This window comes from Ovis canadensis, chromosome 24, assembly GCF_042477335.2.
Source record: "Ovis canadensis isolate MfBH-ARS-UI-01 breed Bighorn chromosome 24, ARS-UI_OviCan_v2, whole genome shotgun sequence".
In the NCBI taxonomy this organism is placed as follows: domain Eukaryota; kingdom Metazoa; phylum Chordata; class Mammalia; order Artiodactyla; family Bovidae; genus Ovis; species Ovis canadensis.
In genome coordinates, this window is record NC_091268.1 from 1,074,212 (window position 1) to 1,091,775 (window position 17,564).

Sequence of the window (17,564 nt, forward strand, 5' to 3'; positions counted from 1 at the left end):
CTTACCCTCACCCACGCCCTCACCCTGAACCCTCACCCTCACCCTCTCCCTGAACCCTCACCCTCACCCTCTCCCTGAACCCTCACCCTCACCCTCTCCCTGAATCCTCACCCTCATCCTGAATCCTAACCCTCACCCTGAATCCTTACCCTCACCCTCATCCTGAACCCTCACACCTCACCCCTCACCCTAACAAGTTTGGAGGGCTGTTCCACGAACTCTAACCTTTACCCTACCCTAACCGGACCCCCATCCACATCCTAACCCTAACCCACATCATAGTCACGCCCTCAGCCCTATACTTACCCTTGAAGTACCTACCCGCATCTTCTTCATTTTTGACACTTCCCATGCATAACAAAAGACGAGGTTGTAAGGTTTCAAACATGGATCCAAGACCCATTATCCACATAAAAGGGATATAAATACTATGATCACATCATTTAAATCTCTTGCATCACCAAAATACCTCTCCACCACTTATCCAGTCGCCATTGATGGATCACATCTATCTCATACATTTTATAACTTAGCCATCAAATACGCACCAGGACTCTGGGTAATTATAGAGACAAGATTTATTTATACCATAAATATTTCAACAAATTCCACTTTCTACGATGAGTTCAATCTTCACAAAAGTAGGATGAACAGCACCTGTTTCCACTAGGATCCATAGAGCGTGAAAATCTTAATGATGACCACCAGAAAGGTCAGCACGGTTGATATCACAGATTTTTCAGTGTTCCAATACAAGTTCTACCCAAATCCATAAAGAAAGACATACGCATAGGAAACTACAAATTGAAAGCAAGTCTATTGAGATAAATATTGGACATCAATTGTATGAATCTTTAAGGCATAACTGCAGACATTCTTCAGACATTCTTCAAATTCATAGAATGACAACAAAGTATGGCTATGTACAATCCATTCGGTTTTATGAACCACTCATGAATAACCTCACAAGCCATTTGAAACCAGATGACAATTTCAAATAGCTTTGATCTACAAACAAGGCTGTGAGACAGAAAGTTAAAATCGAAATACATGAAGTAAATCCTCAATAGATATGAAAACATCCCATGGTAGTGAAGTCAATTAGCATTAGTTATTAGGGCTTTCATGCACAGACTCATCTCTGATCGATGTGATCCCAATTCATATTTGGCAAAAAATACGAAAGCTGATCTTAACAGTCATATTATTTTTCTTTGTACCCCTAAAAAGAAAAATGAACATGAAAAACTAAATTAAGCTTGGAGGCTCACATTTCCCAATCGGTATACAAAGCAACAGCATGTCAAACTTTCTAATTCACATATGCATTTAAATGAAATTGGATGAAATACCCCTAAATAAACACATACTTCTATGCCCAATGTTTCACAAGGCAGAAAACGCTCAATGAATGAAACTGAGAGGGTAACAGCCAGGAAGGCCAGGGGTCTCCAAAGGGAGGAAATGGGGTGCAAGTGTCAGACAGTTGTTATCTGTCACTTCCGAGGCAGGAGGAAACAAGCTGTTATCTTTTTTCCCCTTCTTGATACAAATTTAAACAGAGATTTTCTCTTACAATTCTGTGTTGCTATAATGACACCTGGTTCCGCCTGAACTTCACTTTTCTCATACTTTGAGCTGACCAAGGCATTTTTCTCATGGAAAGGTTTGCCTTAAGCTATGTGAATGTACTATGTATTTACCCTAGACTCTATCTTCAAGTAGGTTCTGCCTAAAGGCTCAGAACTGACTTGACAAACCAATATGCTTTACTCATACATGGCTCTCCTGATCTATGTGAATGAAGCTATCCATTTGCTCATATCAATCGTTTTATGGCCCAGGATGACTCACCTGGTGCCACGGTCATCTCCATATATCTTGTGGGTGAGGGGTCTGCTGCCATTCCTTTCTCTAATGAGTAGACTGCTAGTAGCTAGATAACATCCAGCCAAAGATGAGTAGGGGGGCACTCTTTCTGCCCCCTTCTGATGTCTATGTCAGAAGCTTTCTCTCTTTTATACTTTAATAAAACGTTGGGACACAAAAGCTCTGACTGATCAACCCTCATCACTGGCCCCGGGTTGAATTCTTCCTCTAAGGAGCCCAAGAATTCAAGCATCTTTCATGGTTAGACAACAACCTTTCCAAACAATGGTCTTTTCAAAAAAAAAAAAATGATGATAAGTGATGAGTATGCATATGTCTACGAATGAAATGGGACCTATATGTCAAACCACATAAAAATATATCTTCCCTCAACATACATATAACACAACCAGGCCTTCACATGCATCGATTCTCCAACTATCAAGTCATACAAATATGGATGTAAAATATCACAATACATTCCAAAGTTTAAAAGTGATGGATATTGACTTTCGCCCGCTGGTGCTTCTTTTTATGTCATCTCCATTATATTAGCTATGACAACGAATCATGTGCTGTGCGAAGTCACTTACATTGTGTCCAACTCCTTGGGATCATATGGACTAGGCCCCACCAGGCTCCTCTCTCCATGAGATTCTCTAGGCAAAGATACTGGAGGGGGTTGCCATGCTCTCCCTCAGGAGATCTTCCTGCCCCAGGGATGGAATCCATACCTCCCATGTCTCCTGCATGGGTATGTTCTGCATGTTCTTTACCACTAGAACCACCTGGGAAGCCCCAAGACACATGAACATCAGTGGATTTGGGGATCCACGGGGCATATACAGAACCATTCCTCCAACAAAACTGAAGAATGACTTTAAAATCTCAAACAAAACATGAGTATATGTGTTCACAAACTTCATGGAGCAAGGGTTTCTTCGATCTGAAAACTGGCATCGATGAAGGACTGTGTGAAGAATACTTCAAAGTCTATTTGGCAAACACAGCCTACGTTGGCTATATTTAGTCCTCAGTTGAATGGAATGTCATGAGTACTGGTCATTTCAAATAAGTAGCCTATGACGCTGTTTACACTTATTGGGACGCGTGGTATACCACATTCACACATTTCAGTAGCATTGGTGCAAAAACGATACATTTCTCAGGGGAAGCTTCTACATGGACTCCTGGGATCAGAGCTCTAACTCATACACACATACTTTTCCTTTTAAAATGATCCTGCATGATAAGCAAACAAAACACTGGATGAACACCTAGACGGTGAGCTCTGTACTAAATGATTTTAAAGCCAGTAGATGGAATGAGCTGATGAGGAAGACTACAAACGAGTCATCTTCTTCAACTTGGTCAAACCGCTCATAGTCATACAAGTGAATGAAAAGTTGAGCCTGTTGTCATTAAATCTGTTTAAAAGAAATAGAATAATAAAACAAATTAGTAACTCTTATTTTCTTAATAAACATTGTATTATTTCTGCACAGCTTTGTTACTGGCATGAATAGAATATCTACAATAATAACTTGTCACAGTGAAATGGATTCACATTCGATATCGATTCACATCTATAATTGATGCCATAGCTGTTTGATACTATTGCTTGAATGAATGCAACTTATGTGACTTCACAAACTACAAACACGACTAACATAATAGGTATTAAAAAACCTTGAGTGACATGAGCGTGAAGACTTAGTAGAGTTGCTCTCAAGAATAATGATACTATTATTCGCTCTAGCCATAGTACTGGAATCTGTACATTAACACCCCTGCAAAACAAAAGGAAAGGATAGAATAATAATAAAGGAACTTCATAACTATATTCCTACTGTAAACATTCAACACTATGTTTTCTTTTAAACTGACTTTCATATTTGGTCTACTGTAACCTCTTCTGTGTTCATTTTATGCTAAACTTATTGCTAACAGTAAAATTACCATACGAGCTCTAATTAATTTTTTTTTTTACTTGCAAAGCTACTGATAGAACCAAAGGCCAATATCTACATCAAACAGGAGAAACGGAATGGAAACTGTAAACAATTTTATGGAAGAACATTTCCGTGCTCCTATTCAGTCAAATGGGCATTCAAAAGGATGTGATTTTTCTGAAAGTTTATTTCAGAAACTTGGAATTGGATGACTGCAAACAATAAAACTAACAATATATTGATACATAATATTAATAATATACAGTGGGTCATTCTTTTTTTATTCTGCCACAGCTAACAGACAGAAAGTCAGTTGTCATAACTACTACTAACATAAGACCCTCACCGATAAGTGAAGATATATAGGAAAATCCATAATAGCTCTAAAAACCATCAAAGATAAAATGGTAATTAAAAAATACACTGACAGTTTAGCTGGTATAAGAAACAGGATGATTATGAAAGCAAAGCCAACAATCATGGATAGGCCATGGAAGCCCGTGGCTGTCACCAGTGTTGACTTATATCCTTCATCTGAGGTTGTTAAAAGCGCTTGGTAAAATCCAGAGGTTTGCAGCAGTGGTAACCTCCTGAACAGACTGAAATAAAAAGGGTTTCCAGAATATCCTGATGATTTCCATCTACTAGGCTGTGATGAGCTCAAGCAATGCATACTCCAGAGGACAGAAGACAGACAGGTTGGGAACACGTCTACTGCACTTACGGAGAAAGGGAATGTTGCTGCTCAGCCTAGTACAAGTGTAGAAGCAACACCTTGGTGATTCGACCTTTAAAGACTCGATACATATGAGAACGACTGGTATGAATAAACCTTCAGAAGTGCTTTCTCAGACCTCCTCCCATCATAAGCACAAGCATAATGAAAACACTGAGTTTTCATGGTCTCACCCAAAATAAGACTCACTTATGGCTTTGCTTTGAGAATAGCTGAACTACTCATTGTTCAAGAGAAATGATCCTTTCTTCTCTGAAGATTTGTGAATCATTCACAGGGTGTGGTGAATAAACTACTTAAGGGTCTAATACATAAAAATGCAATAGGCTAAGCACAGAGATGTTTTTCTCCCTTTCTCAAAGGATGGAATGGAACATTTTGTATTTGCACTGATTTTATGTCTTGACTTCATGTACAATTATATACTGATTTTTTTAGTTGACATACAATAGGACTAAAAATATTGATATAATACTGATAACTCATGTTGGTATGTGTGGTTGTCACATAGGATTCACAGGAGATTTAAATTCACAGTTGTCAACGTAAAGGATGAATGCTATTTAGCTTCTTCGTGAATCTAGACCACGAATGAAGAGTTTTCCTCAACATATTTCACTGAGAGAAATACAAGGATGATAGGCATAATACTATGCTTCGACTCATGGATATCTAAGCATTGCTCACAATACAGATCTGATTTTCAACATCAGGGTTCTTTCAGTGTCCTTGAACAGCATTTGTTTTTCTGTATACAGAAGAAAAAACTCATGAGTATCAAACTGGTTCACATAAAACATGTGTATGAATTGTTATCTTCCTGAACCAGGGATCAAACCCACATCACTTCCCCCTCCTGCACTGGTAGGCAGATTTTTTATTTATCAACTGTGCCACCTAGGAATCGACATACATTTCAAGGACCACTGCCATCAGCTTCTACTGTTCATGACCAAAGTAGGAGAAACAATATTGGAAGAAGTACTCATAAGGGTACTCATAGGAAGTACTCATAAGTCAAGGAACTGTTATACTGGGTACTCTCGTTGTTACTGGGACAAGTCAGTTCCTCCGATGATGATGGGTATAACTGAAAAATTATTACAAATGCATGGGCTGCGATGTCTACGTGATAAATGTGTTCCTCTTATACTATTGCTTCAGGGATGCCTACTTCAGCATGAAGGAATGCACTTCAAGGGATGCCCGCTATTCCAGCTCAAGCAACAGATAGTGAAGTGCAGATCATTGTCCTTTGTTGAAAATAATCAGCACTTTGTCAACATAGGGAACATGCCAGAGGAACCCTTGGGATGGAACTCTAAAAACAGGTTGGGCCCTCTTTTTGCCAAGCCCTGCGATAAAATACAAATCAGAAAAAGAAAAATAGCATCGGTTTTGTCAGGACTTCCTCATCTTTTCTTTCTCGGTAGCAGGAAGCAGACATTGAGGCCAGAGGACTGCAGGATTTCATTGTGAACTAACGTTGGGTGGGGTGGAAGCTCATCACTCTAGTAAGAATGTGGTTCAATAAAATGGAATTTCATTCACTTCATGGACATAGAGTTCTATAATCCTTCATTAAGGAATTCAATAAGCTATATTTCCTTACACCTTCACAATCTCTTGGTTTACGAGAACATCAATTGCTAGTCCAGCACTTATACAATGAGTGTTACAGGTAGTATGAATGTATAAATGATGATGAGCAATGACAGGAAGTTTATTTAATCTCTGTTTGAATTCTTGATTTTTTATATAATTTTTTATAATATCCTTACAGATGTGAATATTTTACTGACATGTATAAATACACGTTGAGTAGTGCTATGATAACTCATAGTGTTGGCACAATAAATATCATGGTTACTATGTGCTTTTCATATATTCCTTTTGAGATTCTCTTCCATTATACATTATCATAAGATATTTAATAGTTTCCTAAACTGTACAGTAGGTCCTTGTGGCTTCTTTTATATATAGTAATGTACTTGTTAATAATTCAAACAAAAACTGGTACACAAATACTCATAGTGACATTCACAATAGCTCAAAGGTAGAACTCATTCAAGTGTCCGTTGGTGGGAGACTGAATATGCAACACAAGGTATATTCAGAAGCTTGAACGGTATTCCACCATACGAAAAAGTACATTAAATGGTGCTGCCACTCTGCAAGACATTACAGAAATGACTCCAAAACAAACACATGGAATAAATACATAGTTCGATTCCAATTCAAGCTATGTACCCAAAAGGATTGGGAAAGGGGGCTGAAAAAATGGATACTTCTTCCGTCATACTCACAACAGCATGATTCACACTGGCAAACAAACAGAAGTGATCTAAGTGTCCATGGCAGCCAATTCCATAAACAAACTGTGGTATACACACAATGGAATCTGATTCGGCCCTTCAAAGTCAGTAATTCTGACAATGCGACAATGTGGACAAACCTTATGGTCATTAGATCATGTGAAATAAACCAGACCAAGAAAAGACAAACGTTCTGTGATTCCACTCATATGAGATATCCAAACAAGTCAAATCTGTCAGAAATAGCAGAGAGTGATTCCGACCGATCGAAAAGAGTTCATGTTTCATGGACCTCAGTTTCCCTTGGAAAAACTGACTTCCCGTGATATCTCCAAAACCAATTAGACAAATAATTGGAAGCTATATCCAGTCAAATGAATGTAGACATAATGTTATATACAGTGTACACCAAACTCACTCAAACTTCTTAACAGACAAAAGGCAAAACTGTATCTATGGTACCTCAGCTTAGCTTAAAACTGTATCTACAGTACCTCACTTCTGCTTATAAAATTTAACAACAACAACAACAACACACTAAAGTCTATCCAAAAAAGGATATAAAACATATATAACATTAACTTTAAAGGATTAGACATTGAAACTGTGAAAAACCTTATTCACAAAACTTAAACACAAGCCACAGGAAAATATATTTATAAAATACATATCTGATAAAGGATTGTACTCCAAATATACCAAAAAATCTAGAACAATCTCATAAAAAATGTATACACCTAAACACCTGTCCTACAAAAATATAAAGATAGTAAATAAGCCTATCAAAAAGACTCAAAATCACATATCATTAGGAAATTACAAACTAAAATAACAGTGAGGTAGCACTGCACACCTATTAGATCCAGTAAACTCAAAAAAAAAAAAACGGGGGTAGGGCACAACTTCTCCGGTGGCTCAGTGGTAAAGAATCTGCCTGACAATGCAAGACACTCTAGTTTGATCCCTTACCCCAGAAGATCCCACATGCCACAGAGAAACATAGCTGGATTTTTCCACAGCTAAACAAAGCTCACCTGTGACCTGAATACTATATGGCTAGCACTTACTAAACAGCTTTGAAAACGTCCAGACAAAAAGTATCACATGATTATATACAACAGCTCTACTTGTAATAACTAAAAACTTTCAAATATCAGGATGTCTTCAGTAGATGACAGTGTAAACAAATGGGGATACATCCAAAGTGAAGGGGAGCAAATGCTACCACAAAATATACCACCTCAGCATGAGAATTAGTGGGACCCAATTAACTTTTTTTTTTAGAGGACACATGATCATCTCTGAAACCCAAGTTCAAGACAGCTCTTCTGTGAGTCACATTTACCAGAGAAATCTCATTTCAAAGGAATCCTCTCTATATGCCAGATAGAAGGATGAGACACAGTCTTTTGAAACTCTTTTTTCTTTTCTATCGATAGGGAAAGCTAAGCCGTAAATCTGCACAACAACCATACCCTTCCTTTCCTTTGGTTGTATCTGTAAAATATTTGTTTCTTTTTTAATTTGGCTGCGCCAGGTCAACCTTCATTGAGGTAAGCCAGATATTTAGCTACAACATGCAAATTCTCCTTTGTGGCATGGGAGATCTAGCTCTTGGATCAGGGAATGAACCTGGGCCTCCTTCTTTGGGAGTGTCCAGTCTCAGCCACTGGACCACCAGAAAGTGCCTGTTTTGTTTTCAGATGAAGATGGAATCTAAGGTGATATCTTGGGCCATTTCAGTCACTGACTCAGTTTCCTGAGTTTCTCCAAAGCACGCACAAGGTGCACATTATTAAACTGGTTTGCAAAACAAGAAAAGGTTGTCTGCTACAACACTGTATGCTTACAAATATCTAAATGGTAAATGGCATATTATTTATTTTTAATTACTATGGGGGGGGGGAAAGAATGCAGGATTCATACATGTTACCACATGAATAAATATTAAAACCATCTTCAGTGAAAAAGAAATCCACATAGAAAAGGCCACCCAGAACCCTTATTCACCATGTCTGCTTTCAATCCATCAAGTTTGTCCAAATAACTGAAAATCTCAGTAACACTCTAAATAAAGAAAAAAGGATGAAGATGGAAACAAAAGATATATTCATACACTTGAACAATTGCTAAAAGTGGAAGTGGGGCAGTGGATTACATTATAATGTAGGTACCATATGATTTCCTGATTTTGGAGATTATGTGCTGGTTCTGCAGAAGGTACCCATTTTGGATAAAACACATAGAGTATTTTAGATGATGTGGCAAATGCTAGCACTTGTTCCCATTGCTAGGCATTTTCTGTACATTTTAAATGACTGGAAAGTATACTAGGTTTCAAAACAACCATGTCAATACCACAAAAGAAATTTAGAGCAGACAGGCAGGAAACTTTCTGATACAGGCCAAGACTTACCCAGATGAAGTTCAAGGGAAGCTGCGATGCTCACTGCCCGTGAAGGAGTCCACGTGGAATGAAGAAGTAGTGTGGGAAGTCTATTAGTAACCACCATGTCTTGGGTCCTCCGGATGACCTACTGCAGGAGAAACAGATCTTACAGATAAAATGTTCCACATCACTTCACAAAAAGTTGTTAGACTACATTCAGTAAAGCTGAATCATTTTGGATTAATTTACAATCATAAAATACTACCCTTTACAGTCCAAAAATCACTTGCATTTCTATACACTAATAACAATCAGGAAAAAAATATTAAGAAAATCCCACTTAAATAAAACATCTAGCAACAAACTTAATCAAGAACATAAAAAACCAGTAGTCAGAAAACTAGAAGGCACTGATAAAGAAACCAAAGAAAATACAAACACACAGAAAATTATTCCACGCTCATGCACTGGAACAATGAGGAATTAAAAGGTCCATTCCAACCAAAGTCATCAACAAATACACGGACTGCAATCACAAAATAATATTCAATGGCATTTTTCACAGAAATAGAAATATTCCTAATATTAGGCTGCTACTGTTGAACAGGACCTTAAACGGCCAAAAAGACTCTGAGAAAGAGGAACACAGCTGGAGGCATCTTCCTATCCCTCTTCAAACTACATCACGGAGCTGTAGTGACCACCACAGTGAGGAACTGGCAGGAACACAGACACATGGACTCCAGGAGAGAATAGAGAGCCCAGAAACGAACCCACCTGTACATGGTCAGTTCCTGAAAATCAAACCAGGAACGAGCGAAGAGGAAAGGACAGTCTTCTCAAGAAACAGTGACAGGAAAATGGCCACCTACACGGAAGAACATCAGTGTTCATCCTCTACATCATCTAACGCAAATCTAACTGAAAACCCACCGCTTTGCACACGGAGCTCTTTCCCCCTGAGTCCTCTGAGATGGACCTCCAGTCAGCCCTCAGCTGGACACAGGAAACGTCTACTCCATCCTCATTTTTCGCTCTTGCAGCGCCTCCCTGCTGGTGGGCACTGAGGCAACCCTGCTCCTCTCAGCCTGGATGCAGCCCTGTTATCCAGAAGCCTGAGCCCTGATGGTCCTGAGGAGACAAAGCTCCCGCCAGCTGCTCACGGAGCAGAGTCTAAAGGCAAAGCGTCCTGGGCCCGCGGGTCAGAGGGGCCTTTGGCGCCCCCTGCGGGCCACAAGAGAAGAGCGGGCAGCCCGGTGCTCACAGACCTCAGAGGGCTCACCCAGAAGCAGCTCTGCTGCGAGCACTCAGACTGGAAGCCCAAACTGAAATGGAGCAGAATAGCTCCATGACCCTCCGCAAAACATGGCTAAGGAACAATCAGAGCCTGCATGGAATGCAGCCATAAAAAGGAACACATTTGAGTTTGTTCTAATAAAGGGGAGGGAAGTCAGTCAAAGAGAGAAAAACATGGAATCTAGAAGGATGGTACTGACGAGTCTGTTCACAGAGCAGCAATGGAGGTGCAGACATAGAGAACAGACTTACAGACGAGGGTGGGGAACAAGAGGGAGAGGGTGAGATGAATGGAGAGAGCAGCATGGATGCAGGTACACCTACATTTGTAAATAGACAACCAATGGGAATTTGCTGTATGATTCAGGGAACTCAAACTGGGGCTCAGTAGTAACCTGGAGAGGTGGGAATGCGTGCGAGGTGGGAGGGAGATTCAAGAGCAAGAGGACATAGGTACACCTATGGTTAATTCATGTGGATGTATGACAAATCAAACCAATATTGTAAAGCAATGATCAATCAACTAAAAGAAATAACTTTAAAAAAATATGAACATAAACACAAACTTTGCAACAAGGTAACTCCATTTAAAAAACTATAGAATTTTAGAAAACTGCAAAAGTTCTACATGACCGTTGGTCTGGTGATCAGGTCTAACATACACAAAACAAGCCAACTTACCAAATTATGAATATAAATTATTTAAAACATTGCCTTTTATCATTTCATACATTTACCCTGTGGAGGACCTTACTCGAGAGAACCAAAAACAAACTGTTAAATGAACCACGGACCACCCACCCTGGCCAGGCAACAGAGAAAAGAAAACACTTGCAGGAATCATCTTACAACAGGAGGTCCTGGGAAGGAACAAGGAACGAACAAGCTACCACCAACCAGAATTCTGGAGAGGTCAGGAGATGGGAGGCTCCAGTTCAGAGGTCCTACCAACCTCCCAGGATCCACTTCGCTGGAATCCATCTCAGCTGAGTGATGCGTGTGCCCCCAAGAAGGATCCCAATTCAGAATGCCTGGCAAGAGACAAACCAGAAATGAGCCCGATGACCATAAAACCTGAGACTGTGAGCCACGTGACAGAGTGGTTCTCTCCGTTTCCCTCACCCTCCTGCCCTCCACCCTGGCAGCCCTTCCCAATAAAGCCTCTCGCTTGGACAGCACTCCTCTCCTCAGACAACTCATTGCCCAGTGTCAGACAAGAACTCACTCTCAAGCCCTGAAAGGGATCCCCCTTCCTTCATCAAAAGCAATATCCAGGAGAAAATATCTTCAAAACGCTATCTTGCAGAGAAGGAAATCAGAGAAGGCAATGGCAGCCCACTCCAGTACCATTGCCTGGAGAATCCCACGGACAGAGGAGCCTGGTAGGCTGCAACCCCGGGGTCACTAAGAGACGGACACGACTTCACTGAGTGGCTTCACTTTCACTTTTCACTTTCATGCACTGGAGAAGGACATGGCAACCCACTCCAGTGTTCTTGCCTGGAGAATCCCAGGGACAGAGGAGCCTGGTAGGCTGCTGTCTATGGGGTCGCGCAGAGTCAGGCACGACTGAAGCGACGCAGCAGCAGCAGCAGCAGCAGCAGCAGCAGCAGCAGCAGCAGCAGCAGCAGAGAAGGAAATGGCACCACCTGCAGTACTCTGGTCTCAGAAATCCCAGGGACAGAGGAGCTTGGTGGGCTACAGTCCAAAAGCAGGGCATTTCTGATGGGAGGAAACAGTCCCAGGGAAGCTGAGCTGCTCACCAAAGGCCCCAGAGCTTTGGATAGCACACCAGAGCTGGGGCTGAGGATTCCCAGCTGCCATGCCTCTTGATCCTGGCCTCTTTCACTAGATACATGTGTGGAAAACTAGTCTAAAATATGCCCTGGTGGTTCCATAGTAAAGAATCCACCCCCCGGTGCTGGAGATGCATGTGCGATCCCTAGGATGGGAAGATCCCACATCCTATGGAGCCCGTGTGCCACAACAGCCGAGCGAGCCTGTGCTCTAGATCCTGGAAGCCACGATGCCGAGTTCACATGCTGCAGCCACTGAAGCCCGTGAGCCTGTGCCCCTCAACAAGAGGAGACACTGCAGTGAGAAGCCTGCAAACCACTAGTTATGGCCCATGCTCACCAAAACTAGAGAAAAGCCCACACACAAAGAGGCAACACAGCCAACAATCAATAAAACTGTTTTCCTAAAACAATGCATATCTGACAAAGAAACTGTATTCGAATTGTCCAAGAACACTAGAGCAAACAAGCCCATTCATAATTGGTAGCGACTGAAATAGACACCTGGCCACTGAGGGTATACTGATAGTAAACTATCATACAAAAACATACTCAAGATACTGGTGCAATGCATGCAGAGCCCCCTTTGAAAGACAATCTGACAGTTTTTTTTTTCAGTAACCACGTGGGACAAGCACTGAATTCTGTGTATGACAAGCGGTGGAAGCCAGGTATCTTACCATTGGAATGCAAAGTTACAGATAAACAAAAGGAAACGTTACAATGTCCATGTCGTGGTGGATCAGGTTGGAGACATCACAAATTACCTTTAACTGAATATGTTCAAAGGTGAGCTGGAATACATGTATATATATATATATATATATATCCATGTATTGTCAGCTGAGCATATTGAGCTCCTACATGTATGTTTTAAATATCATTCTCTAATAAAAGGGAACAGGAAACATCTCCAATGGCCCGGTGGTAAAGAATCTGCCTACCGATGCAGGGAACACGGGTTCAATTCCTGTGTAGGAGATTCCACACGCCCAGGGGCAACGAAGCCCTTGAACAGCTCTTGAAGTTTGCATGCTCCAGAGCCCAAGTTCTGCAAACAGAGAAAGCACTGCAATGAGAAGCCATGGCACAGCAACTAGAGGGTAGCCTCTGCTCACTACAACTAGACAAACGAGCAATAAAGACCCAGCACAGTCAAAAATAATGTAATGTTTAAAAAAAGGACAGTTCTTTGAAGAAATGACTGAGACTAGGGGTGAGACTGTAAATATATGAGACAGGGTCATCTTAAATTATGAGAAATTAAAGAAACTAAAGACAACTATCAAGCTGTCCAAACTGATACAAATGAATGATGACACAGTGTTATCTGTATACACCAGCAAATAACAATCTGAAAAGGAATTTAAACAAACGATTCCCTTTCAGTCATGTCAACATTAATAAAAGACTTTGCTATGGACAGAATGAGGATAACAAGACTGGCACACTGGAAATGATACATGATTGCTGAAAAATACCCTAAAGACATGGACAGATATGCCATAGCGATGAAAAGGCTTCAGTTGGCAATACCATGGAATGCATCTTCAATCTGAAATGAAGATTCAATATGAATTTCAAAAGGCTGAAAGGTGGTTGCTAAACCACAAAAGATGCCAGCATTCTTGGACTCCAGAGGAGAATTCAATCCAGGGCAAGTGACGAAGCTTGATGGCTCAGAGGTTTTCTGTTAAAAAGTTTTATTAAAATATAAAAGAGATCGAGAGAGCTGCTGACGTAGACAGTAAAAGGGGGAAGAGTACCCCCTGCTAGTCTTTAGCCAGATGTTATAGAGCCACTAGCAGTCTGCTAATGAAAGAAAGACAATGTGTCAGAGAATGGCACCAGGCCCCTCACCCACAGCATGCATTGAGATAACATTGGCAGCAGATGAGTCATCCCAGGCCATAAAATGATGGACATGAATCTTGAAGAAAGGCAGATTTCCAAGCAAATATATAGTTTCATTCACATAGATTAGGAGAACAAGGTATGAGTAAAACATACTGGTTTGTCAAGTTTTTTCTGAGCCTTTAGGGGAAACTGACCTGAAGACAGAGCCTTGGGTAAATACATAGTACATTAGCATACCTTAAGACAAACATTTCCATAAGAAAAATGCATTGCTTAGTTCAAGGTTTGAGGAAAGTTAAATTCAGGTGGAGCCAGGAGTGGTCATGGCAACACAGAAATTTCTGAGAAACCTTTTAAATTTGTATCAAGATGGAGAAAAAAAAATGCAGCACTCTTTTGTCTCCTCCGGCCTCTTAAGAGAGAGAAAAAAACGTCTGACACTTGCAGTCTATTTTCTCTGTCTGGAGACCCCTGGCCTTCCTGCCTGTTATCCTCTCCAGGCCTGTAGGAAGCAATACACTAGGCTGCTTGGGAAAACCGCGCGGGTCTGAGCTTTATGCAAAGGGGTAAAGCAGTAAAACCCTTGACCTCAAAGGCGAGGCTTTTCTGCGACCGCCATTTTAGTCGGCTCCGAGACTGCAAACAAAGAGGGCAGAATACATGGTTCCCTGCTCCGCCCAGTCCGAGTTCCCTTACCTGTGGCCCACAGCCCTGCGCTCTGCTCGCTGGATGCCAATCGACGGGGACCCAGGAGCCCACGAAACGAGCATTCCCAGCTGCAATGGCGAGCCCTGAGAGCCCTGGCCCCCGAGGCGCCGCCATGTTCATCCCGCCCCAGACCCGCTCACGTGAGCCGCGCTCCTGACCAGCCGCCCAGGCTCGCCCCGCCCCCGACGCGCTCACGGTGCGCCCCACCCCCACGCCCCCTTCCAGGACAGGCCCGCGGGACCGCGACTGCCTCCAGGTGAAACACAAGGACAAGCAAATCCACCCCACCGAGACAATCCAAGCTTTTTCTCAGCTGATCTGTCTATGATTTAGGGATAAAACTATGACTATAGAAAGCAAAGATGACCTAGGACAGCCATGATAGTCTATAGAGCCAGACCCTGGCGGGCAGAGGCTTGAAGAGGGTCCGGGAGCTCTGTCAGAACAGCAAGCCTCTGTAGCGTAGCGGTTAGGTGCGCTGGTGAGCAGGCAGACGATGGTCTGTAAGTCAGGAGTTCAAGTCCGCAGCTTAACTCTTTTGCTCTTAGGGGGCGGGGGACAGCAACAGGCGGGACTTAGACCAGAAACGTTTATTTTTATTTTAGAGGTTTATTGTTTAGCTTAGGGTTAGGGTTCGGGCAACCCCCCAACTTGTTCAGGTTCGGGTTCAGGGTTAGGGTTAGAATTTGGGGATCCCCCCTCTTCTAAGAGTTCGGGTTTGGGTTAGGGTTCATGTCAGGGTCAGGGTTCGGGTTATGGTTAGGGTTAGCATTAGTGTTGGGGTTACAGCTTAAAGTGAGCCCTAATAGGGCCCATAGTTCTTTATTAGCCTGCCCTGGTGGGCCGAGGCTTGAAGAGGGTTCGGGAGCCCTGCTGGAAGCAGCAAGCCTCTGTATCATAGGGGTTAGGTGGGCCACTAGGCAGGTAGGCTATGGCCTGTAAATCAGGAGTTCAAGTCTCCAGTCTGACCTTTTCGCTTTTAAGGGGCAGGGGACTGCAAGAGCCAGGGCTTAGACCAGAAAATTTTTTTATTTTAGAGGTTTATTGTTAAGCTTAGGGTTAGGGTTCGGGCAACCCCCCCCACTTGTTAGGGTTCGGGTTCAGGTTAGAATTCGGGGACCCCCCTCTTCTTAGAGTTCGGGTTTGGGTTAGGGTTCATGTCAGGGTCAGGGTTCGGGTTACGGTTAGGGTTGGCATTAACTCTAGGGTTACAGCTAAAGTGAGCGCTAATAGGGTCCATAGTTCTTTATTAGCCTGCAGTGGCGGGGTGAGGCTTGAAGAGCGCCTGGGAGCAAAACAAAACCCAGTAATCCTCTCTAGCGAAGCGGTTAGGCTGACAACCAGTTAAACATCCAACTTGGCTCTGTAGGTCAGGCATTCAAGTCCCAGTTTTGCCTCGTTTGCTTTTAGGGGGTGAGGGACAGCAAGGGGCGGGGCTTAGGCCAGAAAAGTTTATGTTTATGTTAGAGTTTTATTGTTAGGGTTAGGTTTAGGGTTCTGGCATCCCCCCAACTTGTTAGGGTTCAGGTTCAGAGTTCGGGTGCGGGGAATCCCCTCTCTACTTAGGGTTCGGGTTCAGGGTTCGTGTTTGTGGTTTGGGGTTCAGCGTTTGGGGTTAGGGGTTCGCGGTTCTAGTTTGAAGTTTGGGGTTCCGATTAGGGGTTCAAGGTTCAGCTTAGGGGTTTGGGGTTCGGGGTTCGGGTTAGGGGTTCGCGGTTTGGGTTTGGGGTTTGGGGTTCGGGTTAGGGGTTCGCGTTTCAGATTTGGGGATCAGGTTATGGGTTCTCAGTTCAGGTTCGGGGTTCGCAGTTCGGGTTTGGGGTTTGAGGTTCAGGTAAAGGGTTTGGGGTTCGCGGTTTGGGTTTGTGGTTTGAGGTTTGGGTTTGGGGTTTGGGGATCAGGTTAGGGGCTCTCGGATTGGGTTAGGGGTTCACAGTTCGGGTTTGGGTTTGAGGTTAGGGTGAAGGGTTTGGGGTTTGGGGTTCGCGGTTTGGGTTGGAGGTTTGGGATTCGGGTTAGGGGTTTTGGGTTTGGGATTCGGGTTATGGGTTTGGGTTTTGGGGTTCGCGGTTTGGGTTTGGGGTTCTGGTTAGGGGTTCGGGGTTCGGGTTTGGGGTTTGGAGTTCGAGGTTTGGGGTTCGCGTTTCAGGTTAGGGGTTGAGGGTTGGGGTTTGGGGTTCGCGGTTTGGGATAGGGGTTCGCGGATTTGGTTAGGGGTTAGGGATTTGGGGTTTGGAGTCTGGGATTTGGGTCAGGGGTTCGTGGTTTGGGGTTCCAGTTATGGGTTTGGGGTTTGGGTTCAGGGTTGTGGGTTGGGGGTTTGGGGTTCGGTTTTTGGGTTTGCAGTTTGGGTTACGGATTAGGGGTTTGGGGTTTGGGTTTGGGGTTCGGGAATTGGGATTCGAGGATTGGGGTTGGGGGTTCCGATTAGAGGTTCAGTAAGTGAGATTTGTGGATCGGGGGTCAAGATTTGAGGTTTGGGGTTTGGGCTTCGGGGGTTTGGGTTCAGGGTTTGGGGATGGGGGTGTGAGGTGCAGTTTCGAGTTTTGCTGTTCAGGTTAGGAGTTAGGGGTTGGGAGTTTGGGGTTCGGCTTAGGGGTTTGGGGTGTGCGGTTTGGGGTTTGAGGTTTGGGGTTCCGGCTAGGG

At 42.9% G+C, this 17,564-nt stretch overlaps 1 long non-coding RNA gene across 1 annotated transcript; it reads right to left on the minus strand.

Annotated features, from left to right (window-relative positions):
* Positions 1-554: 554 nt before the first annotated feature.
* Positions 555-15,085, minus strand: LOC138429186 (uncharacterized). Its single transcript, XR_011252717.1, has 5 exons — positions 14,907-15,085; positions 13,298-13,404; positions 11,455-11,588; positions 9,289-9,409; positions 555-3,296 (listed from the first exon to the last, which is right to left on the minus strand). It is a non-coding gene; the product is annotated as an uncharacterized lncRNA (long non-coding RNA).
* Positions 15,086-17,564: the final 2,479 nt, after the last annotated feature.